At 42.3% G+C, this 17,113-nt stretch overlaps 1 long non-coding RNA gene and 9 other non-coding genes across 10 annotated transcripts; 4 read left to right on the top strand and 6 right to left on the bottom strand.

Moving 5' to 3' along the window:
- Positions 1–1,347: 1,347 nt before the first annotated feature.
- trnal-aag lies at positions 1,348–1,429 on the bottom strand. Its single transcript has one exon. It is a non-coding gene; the product is annotated as a tRNA-Leu (tRNA).
- Positions 1,430–2,678: 1,249 nt separating this feature from the next.
- On the bottom strand, positions 2,679–2,812 carry LOC121305756. The gene has a single exon (XR_005948119.1). It is a non-coding gene; the product is annotated as a U8 small nucleolar RNA (small nucleolar RNA).
- A 3,767-nt stretch (positions 2,813–6,579) lies between these two features.
- Positions 6,580–6,650, top strand: trnag-ccc. Its single transcript has one exon. It is a non-coding gene; the product is annotated as a tRNA-Gly (tRNA).
- Positions 6,651–7,434: 784 nt separating this feature from the next.
- trnal-uag lies at positions 7,435–7,516 on the top strand. The gene has a single exon. It is a non-coding gene; the product is annotated as a tRNA-Leu (tRNA).
- Positions 7,517–8,012: 496 nt separating this feature from the next.
- LOC121305616 lies at positions 8,013–10,784 on the bottom strand. The gene is made up of 3 exons (XR_005948105.1): positions 10,694–10,784; positions 8,883–8,961; positions 8,013–8,800 (listed from the first exon to the last, which is right to left on the bottom strand). It is a non-coding gene; the product is annotated as an uncharacterized LOC121305616 (long non-coding RNA).
- Positions 10,785–11,250: 466 nt separating this feature from the next.
- On the top strand, positions 11,251–11,384 carry LOC121305755. Its single transcript, XR_005948118.1, has one exon. It is a non-coding gene; the product is annotated as a U8 small nucleolar RNA (small nucleolar RNA).
- A 485-nt stretch (positions 11,385–11,869) lies between these two features.
- Positions 11,870–11,943, top strand: trnan-guu. Its single transcript has one exon. It is a non-coding gene; the product is annotated as a tRNA-Asn (tRNA).
- Positions 11,944–14,908: 2,965 nt separating this feature from the next.
- On the bottom strand, positions 14,909–14,990 carry trnal-aag. Its single transcript has one exon. It is a non-coding gene; the product is annotated as a tRNA-Leu (tRNA).
- A 163-nt stretch (positions 14,991–15,153) lies between these two features.
- On the bottom strand, positions 15,154–15,224 carry trnag-ccc. The gene has a single exon. It is a non-coding gene; the product is annotated as a tRNA-Gly (tRNA).
- A 426-nt stretch (positions 15,225–15,650) lies between these two features.
- trnal-uag lies at positions 15,651–15,732 on the bottom strand. The gene has a single exon. It is a non-coding gene; the product is annotated as a tRNA-Leu (tRNA).
- Between the last annotated feature and the right edge of the window lie 1,381 nt (positions 15,733–17,113).

Below are 17,113 nucleotides of genomic sequence, written 5' to 3'. Positions count from 1 at the left end.
ACAGCAGTTCAAATGCTTCAGCTGACGTCCTTAGAATTGGTGTATTAAAACATGCAGTGGCATTTGGTCCTTTGTCTCTAGAGAGTCACAATTTGTGCAATTCAACAACAACAACAACTACTTAGTCCGCTCAGCCACTCTACCAGACCGCAGACTGCTAGACTTCCAGGTGTCATACTATAGGCGGCCTACGCAATTTAACAACAAATTATTGATGTAAAATCTTAACGTAATGATTGGATTGAAAAAAACAGCGACCCCCTCTAGTGGAGATATTAAAACCAGAACAGAAAAAATCTGGCGCCACGCCGATCAGCAGTTTATGTTTCCCTCCAGCAGATTAGGAACGTGCTTTACCACGCGTCTAGAGAATATTGGGACTGTTTACATAAACACTGAGATGGAGCTATAATCCGTTCCCTAAACTTCCTGTTTAATTTCTTTTACTGTTCACAAAAGGAAAGAGAGAAAGAAAGAAAGAGGAGAACAAGGGGGCAGTTAAGAGGGAGAGAGAGTCTAGTTCTGTGTGTTTTGGCAACCGCAGCATAATTATTAAAACCACCATATACTGAATGGAAGAGTCAGCAAACTACACACAGCAGATTGAACTGAAGCACAGAGACTGAACTGGAAAACAGAGACTGAACTGAAGCACAGAAACCAAACTCATCAATTAGTGCCTAAGTTTCTCCTCTCATAAAAAGCATGCTGTGTGTTTTTTCTCACTTCAGGCAGCTAGTGTAAGAAACTGTTAGACTGCATGACTTGCCGAAACAGTTGGGACGGATCGTATTTCCAATTTCCTATTTCTGAACCTTGCACCGTCCACATGGCCAAGTCATTAAAAACTCAGCTCTGGGCAAGAAATAGCAGCCCACGTTTATTATAACCAGCTGTTCCGACTTTATACAAAGAGCTGGCATTGTTGCGTCACTAGCGCCCCGACGTGCGGAGGCGTTCTGTCTGGATCCAGCGTTCAATTAGTTCTGTTTTCTTCTTACATTCAAAAAAGAATACGCGAACAAGAAGGGCGTGTTCCGAATATGGATGAATATTTCCTGTACGATCAAATCAAATAATGAAATGCACACACAAAAGCTGACGATATACGGGGAATATTATACATTTGTAGATGTCGTTGTTTTAGTCTTAATCAATTGATTAGTGATCAAGGATAGTTTATTTTAAAACAGGAATTTGGCGCCCTCTTGTGGGCGGCATGAGTTATGGCTTTGAATGTGATTTTAATCAGACACAAATTTAAACCTTTTTTTTTTAAACTGTGTGAATATTATACACGATTTTAATCAAATATAATAATTAAAGTAAGCTAAAAAAATACCTTTATGGCAGCGGTGGGATTCGAACCCACGCCTCCAAAGAGACTGGAGCCTTAATCCAGTGCCTTAGACCGCTCGGCCACGCTACCTCAGATGAGCAAATGCTTGATCTCTTCCAGGTGTGCTTTCAGAACAGGAGAGCGCGACATTTACCCAAAATGAGTCAGAGAAGCGCGGCACAGCCCTGGAGCCCTCGCCGAGTGCCGCTGGGTCCGCTTCGGGTCTTCCGGACATGCTGAGAGGGAGCCGGCCGGGTTCGGAGTGCGATGCCCGGGGGGAGTCCCACTATGACGAGGCCTCTCTGACCCGGACAGTATAGCAGGGGAATCTCTTTTCATTACTGGAACCGCTGAGACCAGAGCTGGGGGGAGATAGTCACTTTAATATTTTACATTTATAATATTTTGTTTTGTTATTTAATAAACCTTTTTCTTCTTAAATTTGTTTTTTTTTTTCTCGTTTATTTTAAGCCATGCTGCAAATATTGGATAATTCAATTGTAAAATAAACAGGAAATATATATTTCTTTTAAAAGGCTGTTGCCCATTTTTATTATTATTATTATTATTCAATTTTTGACAAGGTTGGGTTTTGCAGTAGATTTGCTCGCAAATTTAAATATTATTTTGCAACACTAAACGGTTTACAAATTAATTAAAATTAAAAAGTATTCGTTAAAAGGGTTCTCATTAATCAGTTGGCTATTTTCAATACTGTGTTTTATTTATGTAATTAATTTTGTGGAATATTCGAGATGAAAATAAATAAAGATATAAACATGCCATCCCTGGTTAACATGCCGTCCTTTTGGTTAACAGCTGAACGGGCTAACCGATTGCGCCACAGAGACTGCGCTGCGACATCACCTTACAGCGCTTCTGTTTAATGGCGCAAGAAGAGCTTATAGAAAAGAACCCTTTAACACGGGGGGAAGGAGAGAAATGTCCAAATTTCACAGGAACATCTAATGCTCTACGTATTACAACTGGAGAGACTCCCAGGCTGAGACAGCAAAACTAAAATACTTCCTCTCTCTCTCTCTATTATTTATATATATATATATATATATTGGTGAGAAAATATTGTTACAACAGCCTAATACACACAGAAACATGTGAATATAAACCAGCAGTAAACATGCGTAGGCTTCCTTTTATAAAACTGATCTGTTTACGGCGCCGCGCAAAAAGCGAGGCTTGAATGTTATTATTCCGTTATATTGCTTTCATCCAAAGCAACATCAGAAAAGCGAGTAAAAAAGGTCTGTGTAACACATCACACACCTATATGCTTAACAGCGGTCTCTGTGTTGTTACTGGTTTGTGATCGCCAGTGATAGTCAGAATGGTCTCGGAGGGGAGTTGCAGTCCCCGGCGAGGAGGAGCGGTTAATCACCAGCTCATTGCTCTCCATTCATCACGCTCTGCTGCTCCATTGCTGGAGTAACAGGTAAGGATACACCTCACTGACGATACCACAGCGCCGGCTAGAGAGGCGAGCAAGCCGGGACACACCTCCCGCAGCTCAGGGTGACACAGAGCATACCCGCAGATCATTTTTTTTTAGATAAGAAAACTGACAGTTCCTACATTTTGAATGAGTTTTTCTATTTGTATTATTATTTTTTTAATAGCTATCGTATTTTTTACTGAAACTGTCAGAAACGATTCCCTCTCCCGCTCTTCTAATTTGCATACAGCTCCTCGAAGCTGACGCTCATTGGCTCCTCGAAGCTGACGCTCATTGGCTCTTGGAGCCCTTCGTTCTTTATCGGAATCAGTTTCGTCGTTCCTCGGCGGAGTGTTCCTAGCGTCAGTTGTTTGTTTTTGTTTTTTTTTGGTGAGGAAGGGGGCCGCGTCACCATGGCGAGAGATCTCGCGAGAATCGAGAGGGTTCGGTTGGGTTGCTGTGGGCAACGACGAGTTCCTCGGACGAATCAATACAGAAACAGCGAGATTAATTTATTTAAAATTATAGTTTTAAAAAAAAGTTCGGTTTTTAAACTTAATCCAAAGCTGGGCTAGCTGGGCTAGCTGTCATCGAGGTAAGTTTTGCATTTCGTTTCTACACATTAGGATTTTTAGTTTTATTTTATTTTTTCTAATACAAAAATACTGTGATGATGTAGCCTCCAGAAAAATGGGGTATTCATGCACGTGTATTCAGATTATATATTTTTTTCAACGGTTTGCACCAGTGCAAAAAAAAAGGTATGACTTTTAAACGATTAAACAAAATGTTTTTCAGGACGATTTGGATAAAATCCCGCTACTTCCAGCTGTTTGCAAAGTATTCTGTGTCATGAATATGTCAGAATAGAAAAATAATAAGTTTACTTATATATACTGACACACACACACACACACACACACACTAGTGTTAGTTTGTAACCCTGCTCAAACTCCTGGCTCCTGATCATTGCAATATTAATAATAATAGACTTCACAGCAGCAGGGCTTGTTTGTAACCCTGCTCAAACTCCTGGCTCCTGATCATTGCAATATTAATAATAATAACAGACTTCATTGAGGGGAGCTCTGAACCCCAGGACTGGGTGCAGCAGCAGCAGCAGGGCTAGTGTGAGTTTGTAACCCTGCTCAAACTCCTGGCTCCTGATCATTGCAATATTAATAATAATAAAAGACTTCATTGAGGGGAGCTCTGAACCCCAGGACTGGGTGCAGCAGCAGCAGGGCTAGTGTGAGTTTGTAACCCTGCTCAAACTCCTGCCTCCTGATCATTGCAATATTAATAATAATAAAAGACTTCATTGAGGGGAGCTCTGAACCCCAGGACTGGGTGCAGCAGCAGCAGGGCTAGTGTGAGTTTGTAACCCTGCTCAAACTCCTGGCTCCTGATCATTGCAATATTAATAATAATAACAGACTTCATTGAGGGGAGTTCTGAACCCCAGGACTGGGTGCAGCAGGGTAGTAGGGTGTAATTTTATTCCAAGGGCAGTAACAGTGAGGCTGTTGACGGCGTGTGTGTGTGAAGAATGACTCTCTCTGTGTGACTGTCTGTCTCACTGTCTCAGGACAGCAGCGTGCTAGCTTGCTTGCCTCTGCAGTGCACACAGGAGCAGTACCACGCCAGGGATGCAGAGTAAGTCATGGTTATAATTGTTCTGTACATTTAATTTTTGCTTTTGACACCAGGAACCGCCATTGTTTGTTTAGGCTTCCCGTGAGCCGTTTTGAAAAGGAACAGGCGTTTCAACAGACACAGCTTTTTTTTTCTTTCTTTGTTTTAAAATGTGGGTTATTCTTCAGCCTCAGTCAGGAAATAACTACTGCACTCTGAGAGCAGGCGTAGGGTAACACGTATAAAAATGCCCCATAGGATAAACACAGCAAAAAAGCACAGGGAAGCATTGTAAAGCATAGAGCGGTCTGGTAAAGCATAGGGAAGCATTGTAAAGCATAGAGAGGTCTGGTAAAGCATAGGGAAGCATTGTAAAGCACAGAGAGGTGTGGTAAAGCATAGGGAAGCATTGTAAAGCACAGAGAGGTCTGCTAAAGCATATTTGTAAACCAGCTATCCCACTGTATTGACCTGTTCCCTGGCTATGTGTTGCAGGTTGATCGTGGCTCTCTCTGTCACTCTGGGCTTGTTTGTGGTCGAGCTGGCTGGCTTCCTGTGCGGCGTCTCCATGTTCAACAGCAGCCAGAGCCTCCTCTGTATCCTTCAAAACACAAACCCGAGCCGCGCAAACACAGCATCAGAGTGCTGTGAGCGAGCTCTGCACAAGCATGGGAAACCAGAGAGAGGTGTGATCAAGCATACTAAAAAACAAACCAGGGTAAACTAGCCCTTACTGTACCTCTCTGTGCTTAACAATGCTTCCCTATGCTTTACCAGACCTCTCTGTGCTTTACAATGCTTCCCTATGCTTTACCAGACCTCTCTGTGCTTTACAATGCTTCCCTATGCTTTACCAGACCTCTCTGTGCTTTACAATGCTTCCCTATGCTCTACCATGCTTTCGCTGTGCTTTATTACACTTTGTCTGTGGTCTGTGCTGTGGTTTGTCCCTGACTCCCCGCTGGTCTGTGCTGTGGTTTGTCCCTGACTCCCCGCTGGTCTGTGCTGTGGTTTGTCCCTGACTCCCCTCTGGTCTGTGCTGTGGTTTGTCCCTGACTCCCCTCTGGTCTGTGCTGTGGTTTGTCCTTGACTCCCCTCGGGTCTGTGCTGTGGTTTGTCCTCGACTCCCCTCTGGTCTGTGCTGTGGGTTGTCCTTGACTCCCCTCGGGTCTGTGCTGTGGTTTGTCCTCGACTCCCCTCAGATCTGTGCTGTGGTTTCTCCCTGACTCCCTGCCTCTCCTCAGCGATCGCAGCCCATGTCAGCGCTCTGTGTCACTCCTCTTCTTCCTCTTTGAGCAGTGGAGCTGCACCCTCTACTGGTGGATATTCGTGTTCTGTAGGTCAGTGACGCGCAGAGAGGGAGACAGGGAGGGAGGGGAGTGCGACCGACAGACAGAGAGACACACAGGCAGCCAGACAGAGAGACAGACAGACAGACAGTTAAATGGGAAAAACTTTTATGTGGTTGTGTTTGAGTGTCTGTGTTTTCTTTGGGTGTATGTTCGAGTGTGTGTGTGTCTCTGTGAGTGTTGCTGTTGTTTTCCTTGACTGGAGCCCCCTATCAGCTCTGGCGGCTCACTACAGCGCCTCTGTCTGCCTCTCCTTCTTCGTGTTCCGGCAGTGGGAGTTCTGGACCTACTGGTACATGTTCGGGTTCTGCAGGTACAAACTGGGCTTGCGTTTCAAATACAGCCAGTCCAGTCACCTGGCCTTTCATATGCAGGCTGATACACGAGTAGGCTCGGGGCTCCAGCGGTTAGAGAAAGGGGCTGAGCATCAATTCCCGGCTCAGCCACTGACTCACTGTGACCCTGAGCGAGTCCCTGAACCTCCTTGTGCTCAGTCTTTCAGATGAGACGGAAAACAAACAGGGTCCTATTGGAAGTGACTCTGCAGCAGCAGCAGTTGTTGATGATGCAAAGTTGACCCCCCTAGTCTCTGGAAGTCGCTTTGGATAAAAGCGTCTGCAAATGACAGAAGAATTATTATTATTATTATTATTAATGTTTCTCTAAAATATCAACTGGGAATTGTTTTCTCTCTGGAGGCATGGGTTCGAATCCCATCACTGCCATAGGAAGATTTTTTCATCCCTCTCCCCTCGGTCTTTTGAACTGCTGTAAAAGAAAATGTTCCAATATATATGTGCAACTACGCGCCAATGGTGTAGTGGTATCATACAAGATTCCCATTCTTGTGACCTGGGTTCAATTCCCAGTTGGCGCAACTTGAGAAGGTAGTGTTTGTTTTTTTCATTCCAATCATTACGTTAAGTGTTTATATCTATTTCTTGTTAAATTGCGTTAGCGGCCTATAGTATGACACCTGCGCGGCAGGCAACCTGAGGTGTGGTAGTGTGGCCGAGCGGTCTAAGGCGCTGGATTTAGGTTGTAGTCTCTCTGGAGGCATGGGTTTGAATCCCATCGCTGCCATAGGAAGATTTTTTCACCCCTGCCCCCCTTTTCCCAAGAAACAAGAGAACGAGTTGTGACTCTAGAGACGAAGGATGATCTGCCACTGCGTGTGTCTTGATACACCTATTCTAAGGAAGTCAGCTGAAGCATTTGAACTGCTATTAATTATTTCATTTTTTCTTACAAATACATCAAGATGATATTAGTAGTAGTAGTTGTTGTTGTTGTTGAATTGCACTAGCAGTGAATAGTATGGAACCTGGGGGTCTGGGGGTTTGAGCATTTGGGTTGTGATAATGTGGCTGAGCAATCTAATAATGAATTAAGTCTCCACAGGAATGGGTTGAAATCCCTCTACTGTTATCTTGCTTTTTTTTTAACCCCCCCCCTCGGTCTCCCAGTTCCGTTTGGTGCAACATGCTGGCCAATGGTGTAGTGGAATCATGATTTTCTTGTGACCTGGGTACATTTCCCATTTGTCACAACATGCAAAGGTAGTGTTTGTTTTTTTCATTCCAGTGATTAAGCTTTTGCGCTTGTTAAATTGCGTTAGCGGCCTATAGTATGACACCTGCGCGGCAGGCAACCTGAGGTGTGGTAGTGTGGCCGAGCGGTCTAAGGCGCTGGATTTAGGTTCTAGTCTCTCTGGAGGCGTGGGTTTGAATCCCATCGCTGCCATAGGAAGGTTTTTTCACCCCTGCCCCCCTTTTCCCAAGAAACAAGAGAACGAGTTGTGACTCTAGAGACGAAGGATGATCTGCCACTGCGTGTGTCTTGATACACCTATTCTAAGGAAGTCAGCTGAAGCATTTGAACTGCTATTAATTATTTCATTTTTTCTTACAAATACATCAAGATGATATTAGTAGTAGTAGTAGTTGTTGTTGTTGAATTGCACTAGCAGTGAATAGTATGGAACCTGGGGGTCTGGGGGTTTGAGCATTTGGGTTGTGATAATGTGGCTGAGCAATCTAATAATGAATGAAGTCTCGAGAGGCGTGGGTTGAAATCCCTCTACTGTTATCTTGCTTTTAATTCCCAGTTGGCGCAACATGAGGAGGTAGTGTTTGTTTTTTTCATTCCAATCATTACGTTAAGTGTTTATATCTATTTCTTGTTAAATTGCGTTAGCGGCCTATAGTATGACGCCTGGGCGTCAGCCACACTGTAGTGTGGTAGTGTGGCCGAGCGGTCTAAGGCGCTGAATTTAGGCTCTAGTCTCTCTGGAGGCATGGGTTTGAATCCCACCACTGCCATCTGGAGATTTCTTCACCCCTGCCCCCCTTTTCACAAGAAACAAGAGAACGACCTGTGACTCTAGAGACAAAGGACCATATGCCACTGCATGTGTCTTGATACACCAATTCTATTGAAGTCAGCTGAATCATTTGAACTGCTGTTAATTATTATAATTTCTTTTTACAAACACTAAAAATGTACTAAAAATAAATCGTCTGCTTTTCCATTAACAGGACCATCCATGAAATTCCAAATAAACGATTTATTTTTTAACATTTTGTTCTTGTTTTGACAGGCTATTACTCACTGTTGGCTATGTTTATGAAAACTGTGGTTATCTTAACAAGGCAAAGATTAACAAAAAACAAAAGGAAATAAATCTTACATGCTTTAACCAAAGTAGTGGTATGCAATGCGATCCCTTGCATCTCGGCCGTTCTGCTGATCCAGGTGCACCGGATCCACGTCTTCTTCGGGCTGGGCTTGTAAGACTGGGACCCTCTCCTTTCTTGTCGCAGGCTCTGTCTGGTGCAACCCTCAGACTACGAAGACGGTTGAATCAGGCCTTTAGTTGTCCAAAGGTCATTTCAATTCGAGCTCTTGTCCTTGCAAGAGCCACATTGAATCGTGCTACGGGCCCTGGTGCTGGTTCTGGGTATGGGGTCATGAAGAAGGGTCTACCTGCGCAGCCTCTGTCTCCAATTAGGACCCCGTCATAATGACCTATGAAATGAACACTGTTAGATCACTTCATAAAATAAACATTTAAGCAATGATTTCTGACAAATAAGATTATTTCCTATACCTTCCTCGAATCTCTGGCACAATGTAGACTCTGAATATTCTTCAGTCATGGACAGAGCCTAGCCACTTAGCTTCAATATCTGAAATGAGGCAGGTGTAGTCACAGATCATCTGAGCATGTGTCTTGATACACCTATTCTATGGAAGTCAGCTGAAGCATTTGAACTGCTGTTATTATATATATATATATATATATATATATATATATATATATATATATATATATATATATATTTTTTTTTTTTTTTTTTGACAAATACATCAAGATGATAATAGGTTCAAGATGATAATAGTTGTTTTTGAATTGCACTAGCAGTGTATAATAGGGAAGCTGGGTGTCTTTTTTACCCCCCCCCCCCCTTTTCAAAACGGCTCACGGGAAGCCTAAACAAACAATGGAGGTTCCTGGTGTCAAAAGCAAAAATTTAATGTACAGAACAATTATAACCATGACTTACTCTGTATCCCTGGCGTGGTACTGCTCCTGTGTGCACTGCAGAGGCAAGCAAGCTAGCACGCTGCTGTCCTGAGACAGTGAGACAGACAGTCACACAGAGAGAGTCATTCTTCACACACACACGCCGTCAACAGCCTCACTGTTACTGCCCTTGGAATAAAATTACACCCTACCTGGCGTGGTAGGGTTCAGAGCTCCCCTCAATGAAGTCTGTTATTATTATTAATATTGCAATGATCAGGAGCCAGGAGTTTGAGCAGGGTTACAAACTCACACTAGCCCTGCTGCTGCTGCTGCACCCAGTCCTGGGGTTCAGAGCTCCCCTCAATGAAGTCTTTTATTATTATTAATACTGCAGCCTTGGCAGGGTTAAAACTCACACTAGCCCCTGCTGCTGCTGCACCCAGTCCTGGGCTCAGAGCTCCCCTCAATGAAGACAGACAGTATTATTAATATTGCAATCTTCAGGAGGCAGGAGTTTGAGCAGGGTTACAAACTCACACTAGCCCTGCTACTGCTGCTGCACCCAGTCCTGGGGTTCAGAGCTCCCCTCAATGAAGTCTGTTATTATTATTAATATTGCAATGATCAGGAGCCAGGAGTTTGAGCAGGGTTACAAACTCACACTAGCCCTGCTGCTGCTGCTGCACCCAGTCCTGGGGTTCAGAGCTCCCCTCAATGAAGTCTTTTATTATTATTAATATTGCAATGATCAGGAGGCAGGAGTTTGAGCAGGGTTACAAACTCACACTAGCCCTGCTGCTGCTGCACCCAGTCCTGGGGTTCAGAGCTCCCCTCAATGAAGTCTCTTATTATTATTAATATTGCAATGATCAGAGAGCCAGGAGTTTGAGCAGGGTTACAAACTCACACTAGCCCTGCTGCTGCTGCACCCAGTCCTGGGGTTCAGAGCTCCCCTCAATGAAGTCTGTTATTATTATTAATATTGCAATGATCAGGAGCCAGGAGTTTGAGCAGGGTTACAAACTAACACTAGTGTGTGTGTGTGTGTGTGTGTGTGTCAGTCAGTGTGTGTGTGTGTGTGTGTGTCAGTATATATAAGTAAACTCATTATTTTTCTATTCTGACATATTCATGACACAGAATACTTTGCAAACAGCTGGAAGAAGCGGGATTTTATCCAAATCGTCCTGAAAAACATTTTGTTTAATCGTTTAAAAGTCATACCTTTTTTTTTTGCACTGGTGCAAACCGTTGAAAAAAATATATAATCTGAATACACGTGCATGAATACCCCATTTTTCTGGAGGCTACATCATCACAGTATTTTTGTATTAGAAAAAATAAAATAAAACTAAAAATCCTAATGTGTAGAAACGAAATGCAAAACTTACCTCGATGACAGCTAGCCCAGCTAGCCCAGCTTTGGATTAAGTTTAAAAACCGAACTTTTTTTAAAACTTTATAATTTTAAATAAATTAATCTCGCTGTTTCTGTATTGATTCGTCCGAGGAACTCGTCGTTGCCCACAGCAACCCAACCGAACCCTCTCGATTCTCGCGAGATCTCTCGCCATGGTGACGCGGCCCCCTTCCTCACCAAAAAAAAAAAAAAAAACAACTGACGCTAGGAACAACGAAGGAAACTGATTCCGATAAAGAACGACTGATTCCGAGCCAATGAGCGTCAGCTTCGAGGAGCCAATGAGCGTCAGCTTCGAGGAGCTGTATGCAAATTAGAAGAGCAGGAGAGGGAATCTTTTCTGACAGTTTCAGTAAAAAATACGATAGCTATTAAAAAAATAATAATACAAATAGAAAAACTCATTCAAAATGTAGGAACTGTCAGTTTTCTTATCTAAAAAAAAAAATCTGCGGGTATGCTTTGTGTCACCCTGAGCTGCGGGAGGTGTGTCCCGGCTTGCTCGCCTCTCTAGCCGGCGCTGTGGTATCGTCAGTGAGGTGTATCCTTACCTGTTACTCCAGCAATGGAGCAGCAGAGCGTGATGAATGGAGAGCAATGAGCTGGTGATTAACCGCTCCTCCTCGCCGGGGACTGCAACTCCCCTCCGAGACCATTCTGACTATCACTGGCGATCACAAACCAGTAACAACACAGAGACCGCTGTTAAGCATATAGGTGTGTGATGTGTTACACAGACCTTTTTTACTCGCTTTTCTGATGTTGCTTTGGATGAAAGCAATATAACGGAATAATAACATTCAAGCCTCGCTTTTTGCGCGGCGCCGTAAACGGATAAGTTTTATAAAAGGAAGCCTACGCATGTTTACTGCTGGTTTATATTCACATGTTTCTGTGTGTATTAGGCTGTTGTAACAATATTTTCTCACCAATATATATATATTATATATAAATAATAGAGAGAGAGAGGAAGTATTTTAGTTTTGCTGTCTCAGCCTGGGAGTCTCTCCAGTTGTAATACGTAGAGCATTAGATGTTCCTGTGAAATTTGGACATTTGTCTCCTTCCCCCCGTGTTAAAGGGTTCTTTTCTATAAGCTCTTCTTGCGCCATTAAATAGAAGCACAGTAAGGGGATGTCGCAGCGCAGTCTCTGTGGCGCAATCGGTTAGCGCGTTCGGCTGTTAACTGAAAGGTTGGTGGTTCAAGCCCACCCAGGGACGGCTTGTTTATATCTTTATTTATTTTCATCTCGAATATTCCACAAAATTAATTACATAAATAAAACACAGTATTGAAAATAGCCGACTGATTAATGAGAACCCTTTTAACGAATACTTTTTAATTTTAATTAATTTGTAAACCGTTTAGTGTTGCAAAATAATATTTAAATTTGCGAGCAAATCTACTGCAAAACCCAACCTTGTCAAAAATTGAATAATAATAATAAAAATGGGCAACAGCCTTTTAAAAGAAATTATATATATATTTCCTGTTTATTTTACAATTGAATTATCCAATATTTGCAGCATGGCTTAAAATAAACGAGAAAAAAAAAACAAATTTAAGAAGAAAAAGGTTTATTAAATAACAAAACAAAATATTATAAATGTAAAATATTAAAGTGACTATCTCCCCCCAGCTCTGGTCTCAGCGGTTCCAGTAATGAAAAGAGATTCCCCTGCTATACTGTCCGGGTCAGAGAGGCCTCGTCATAGTGGGACTCCCCCCGGGCATCGCACTCCGAACCCGGCCGGCTCCCTCTCAGCATGTCCGGAAGACCCGAAGCGGACCCAGCGGCACTCGGCGAGGGCTCCAGGGCTGTGCCGCGCTTCTCTGACTCATTTTGGGTAAATGTCACGCTCTCCTGTTCTGAAAGCACACCTGGAAAAGATCAAGCATTTGCTCATCTGAGGTAGCGTGGCCGAGCGGTCTAAGGCGCTCGATTAAGGCTTCAGTCTATTCGGTGGCGTGGGTTTGAATTTTTTAGCTTACTTTTAATTATTATATTTGATTAAAATCGTGTATAATATTCACACAGTTTTAAAAAAAAGGTTTAAATTTGTGTCTGATTAAAATCACATTCAAAGCCATAACTCATGCCGCCCACAAGAGGGCGCCAAATTCCTGTTTTAAAATAAACTATCCTTGATCACTAATCAATTGATTAAGACTAAAACAACGAATTCTACAAATGTATAATATTCCCCGTATATCGTCAGCTTTTGTGTGTGCATTTCATTATTTGATTTGATCGTACCGGAAATATTCATCCATATTCGGAACACGCCCTTCTTGTTCGCGTATTCTTTTTTGAATGTAAAAAGAAAACAGAACTAATTGAACGCTGGTTCCAGACAGAACGCCTCCGCACGTCGGGGCGCTAGTGACGCAACAATGCCAGCTCTTTGTATAAAGTCGGAACAGGTGGTTATAATAAACGTGGACTGCTATTTCTTGCCCAGAGCTAAGTTTTTAATGACTTGGCCATGTGGACGGTGCAAGGTTCAGAAATAGGAAATTGGAAATACGATCCGTCCCAACTGTTTGGGCAAGTCATGCAGTCTAACAGTTTCTTACACTAGCTGCCTGAAGTGAGAAAAAACACACAGCATGCTTTTTATGAGAGGAGAAACTTAGGCACTAATTGATGAGTTTGGTTTCTGTGCTTCAGTTCAGTCTCTGTTTTCCAGTTCAGTCTCTGTGCTTCAGTTCAGTCTGCGTGTGTAGTTTGCTGACTCTTCCATTCAGTATATGGTGGTTTTAATAATTATGCTGCGGTTGCCAAAACACACAGAACTAGACTCTCTCTCCCTCTTAACTGCCCCCTTGTTCTCCTCTTTCTTTCTTTCTCTCTTTCCTTTTGTGAACAGTAAAAGAAATTAAACAGGAAGTTTAGGGAACGGATTATAGCTCCATCTCAGTGTTTATGTAAACAGTCCCAATATTCTCTAGACGCGTGGTAAAGCACGTTCCTAATCTGCTGGAGGGAAACATAAACTGCTGATCGGCGTGGCGCCAGATTTTTTCTGTTCTGGTTTTAATATCTCCACTAGAGGGGGTCGCTGTTTTTTTCAATCCAATCATTACGTTAAGATTTTACATCAATAATTTGTTGTTAAATTGTGTAAGCAGCCTATAGTATGACACCTGGAAGTCAAGCAGTCTGTGGTCTGGTAGTGTGGCTGTGCGGTCTAAAGTGCTGGATTTAGGTTTCAGTCTCTCTAGAGATGTGGGTTTCAATCCTGAGATGCTCCTTTTCACAAGAAGTAAGAGGACTTGTGACTCTGTAGAGACAAATACACCAAGTCTAAGGACGTCAGCTGAAGCATTTGAACTGCTGTTAATTATTCTAATTTTTTTTACAAATGAATCATGATGATAATAGTTGTTGTTGAATTGCACAAATTGTGATTCTCTAGAGACAAAGGACCAAATACCACTGCATGTGTCTTGACACACCAATTCTATGGGTCAGCTGAAGCATTTGAACTGCTGTTAATTATTATATATTTTTTGTTTACAAATACATTGATGATAATAGTTGTTGTTGTTGTTGCTGTTGTTGTTGTTGTTCTTATTCTGCTAATGCAATTCAATTGCTAATGAGACTCACAATTTGTGCAATTCAACAACAACAAACAACAACAACAAACCATGATGTATTCATAAAAAAATATAATAACAGCAGTTCAAATGCTTCAGCTGACTTCCTTAGATTTGGTGTATCAAGACATGCAGTGGCACTTGGTCCTTTGTCTCTAGAGAGTTACAAGTCCTCTTGCTTCTTGTGAAAAGGGGGACAGGGGTGATGTAAACTCCAGATAGCAGTGGTGGGATTGAAACCCACACCTCCAGAGAGACTGAAACTTATATCTGGCACTTTAGACCGCACAGCCACACTACCAGACTGCTAGACCTCCAGGTGTCATACTATAGGCTGCCTACACAATTTAACAACAAATTATTGATGTAAAATCTTAACATAACGATTGGAAGTAAAAAAACAAACACTACCTTTGCATGTTGTGACAAATGGGAAATGTACCCAGGTCACAAGAATGGGAATCTTGTATGATACCACCACACCATTGGCTCTGACATGCATGCATGTAAATATTCCAAGGATCGGAGCATTTACCTTTACAGCAGTTCAAAAGTCCAAGGTGGGTGTTAAAAAATGCAAGATAATAGCGATGGGATTCAAACCCACGCCTCCAGAGAGACTGGAGCCTTAATCCAGCACCTTAGACCGCTCGGCCACACTACCACACCTCAACATACCTGCCACTCAGGGGTCATACTGTAGGCCACACTACCACACCTCAAGATACCTGCCACTCAGGGGTCATACTGTAGGCCGCTAACGCAATTTAACAACAGCAAAATCTTAATCATTGGAATGAAAAAAAGCAAATACTACCTTCTCAAATTGCGCCAACTGGGAATTGTACCCAGGTCACAAGAATGGGAATCTTGTATGATACCACTACACCATTGGCGCATAGTTGCATATGTTCAAATTTTCCATGGAATGGAACATTTTCTTTTCCAGCAGTTCGAAAGAGCGAGGGGAGAGTTAAAAGCAAGATAGCAGTAGAGAGATTTCAACCCACGCCTCTCGAGACTTCATTCATTATTAGATTGCTCAGCCACACTATCACAACCCAAATGCTCAAACCCCCAGACCCCCAGGTTCCATACTATTCACTGCTAGTGCAATTCAACAACAACAACAACAACTACTATCATCTTGATGTATTTGTAAGAAAAAATGAAATAATTAATAGCAGTTCAAATGCTTCAGCTGACTTCCTTAGAATAGGTGTATCAAGACACACGCAGTGGCAGATCATCCTTCGTCTCTAGAGTCACACCTCGTTCTCTTGTTTCTTGGGAAAAAGGGGGCAGGGGTGAAAAAAACTTCCTATGGCAGTGATGGGATTCGAACCCATGCCTCCAGAGAGACTGGAGCCTAAATCCAGCGCCTTAGACCGCTCGGCCACACTACCACACCTCAAGACACCTGCCACTCAGGGGTCATACTGTAGGCCACACTACCACACCTCAAGATACCTGCCACTCAGGGGTCATACTGTAGGCCGCTAACGCAATTTAACAACAACAACAACTACAGTTCTTGTAGTTTTCAAATCCTAACGTAATGCTTGGACATAAAATAAACATTGTCCTCTCTGGTTTTGCTAACCGTGAATTGAACCTAGGTCACTACCACTACACCACTGGGCTGTCAGAGTGGATGTACTTCTTTTATTGCCCTGAGCAGTCTCAACCCTTTGTTGCCTTCACAGAATGACCATATTTGGTTATAAATATGAACACTTTGGGATGGATGCACTAAAGAGTGTCTGTCACAATCGCTGCAAACCACATGCAAACCAGTCGGAAGTGTAGTGAGAAATGTACTAAACAAACACAACGCTATTTGCATCATTTTAATGAATGTTTTGCAGCCACAGTTCTTATTTGCGCTTTACCCTTAAACTACTATGTAACTCTGGGCGTTCCTGGAGAAATTTGCAAAAACAGGGTGGAGACAGTTCAAATGAGGGATCAAATATATTGTAATGAGATGTACTAAAGCTGCAAGCTATTGTGACACAATTGCATCAATTTGTTAAGAGCTTTTGAAATCATATTTTAAATAGCCGCAATGGTTGCTGGCATTTCCTAGTCTGCTTTTTCTCATGTGTTGCCAGTTGTGCTCAATGCATTTTTGAGACGATCACTCAAGTACCTAATTTTCACTAAAGTCAGGGTGTACTTACAAGCCTTGAAAATAAAATTCTATGACACTTCTGGTTTTCCCAGCATGTTGGGCGCACACATGTGCTACTAATCCCTCCAACTCATTCTGAGCATCTGTATAGAACCATCATATATTGTGTGTTATTTGTCTACGCTGCTAAGTAGACCACGTTAAAAATAATAATAATTAAAAGAAACATTTTTAAAAAATTTAAAAACAGCAGCATAATTTATTTTGTGTTACCAATAGGCTAAAGCAAAAAGAAAGTGTGCTAGGTATTCATTTGATTTTACAGCTGTACTGGATACTGTATAGACCTATTGTACATATTTATATTTTTAGATAATGTAATGTGTACTCTACCCAAAACACATTATTGTTATTTCAGCGCAGTGATTTATATTTAAAATACATTGAGAACTGTAAATGTATGTGTGTGTGATTTTATTGTATTGTTTTTAAATCTGACACCTCCTCATGTCGGACAAACATGTCCGGTTTAGCGAGGGGCTACTGTATGATTATGAAAAGCTTTTTGGGGGTGAAGGTGGGGGACCCACTATAGAATCTAATGGGATTAAACTGCCTTCATTTTTTATATATAACAGTATTAAAATAGGTAA

Source organism: Polyodon spathula, chromosome 44, assembly GCF_017654505.1.
Source record: "Polyodon spathula isolate WHYD16114869_AA chromosome 44, ASM1765450v1, whole genome shotgun sequence".
Lineage (NCBI taxonomy): Eukaryota > Metazoa > Chordata > Actinopteri > Acipenseriformes > Polyodontidae > Polyodon > Polyodon spathula.
This window is presented reverse-complemented; position numbering and strand designations above follow the sequence as displayed.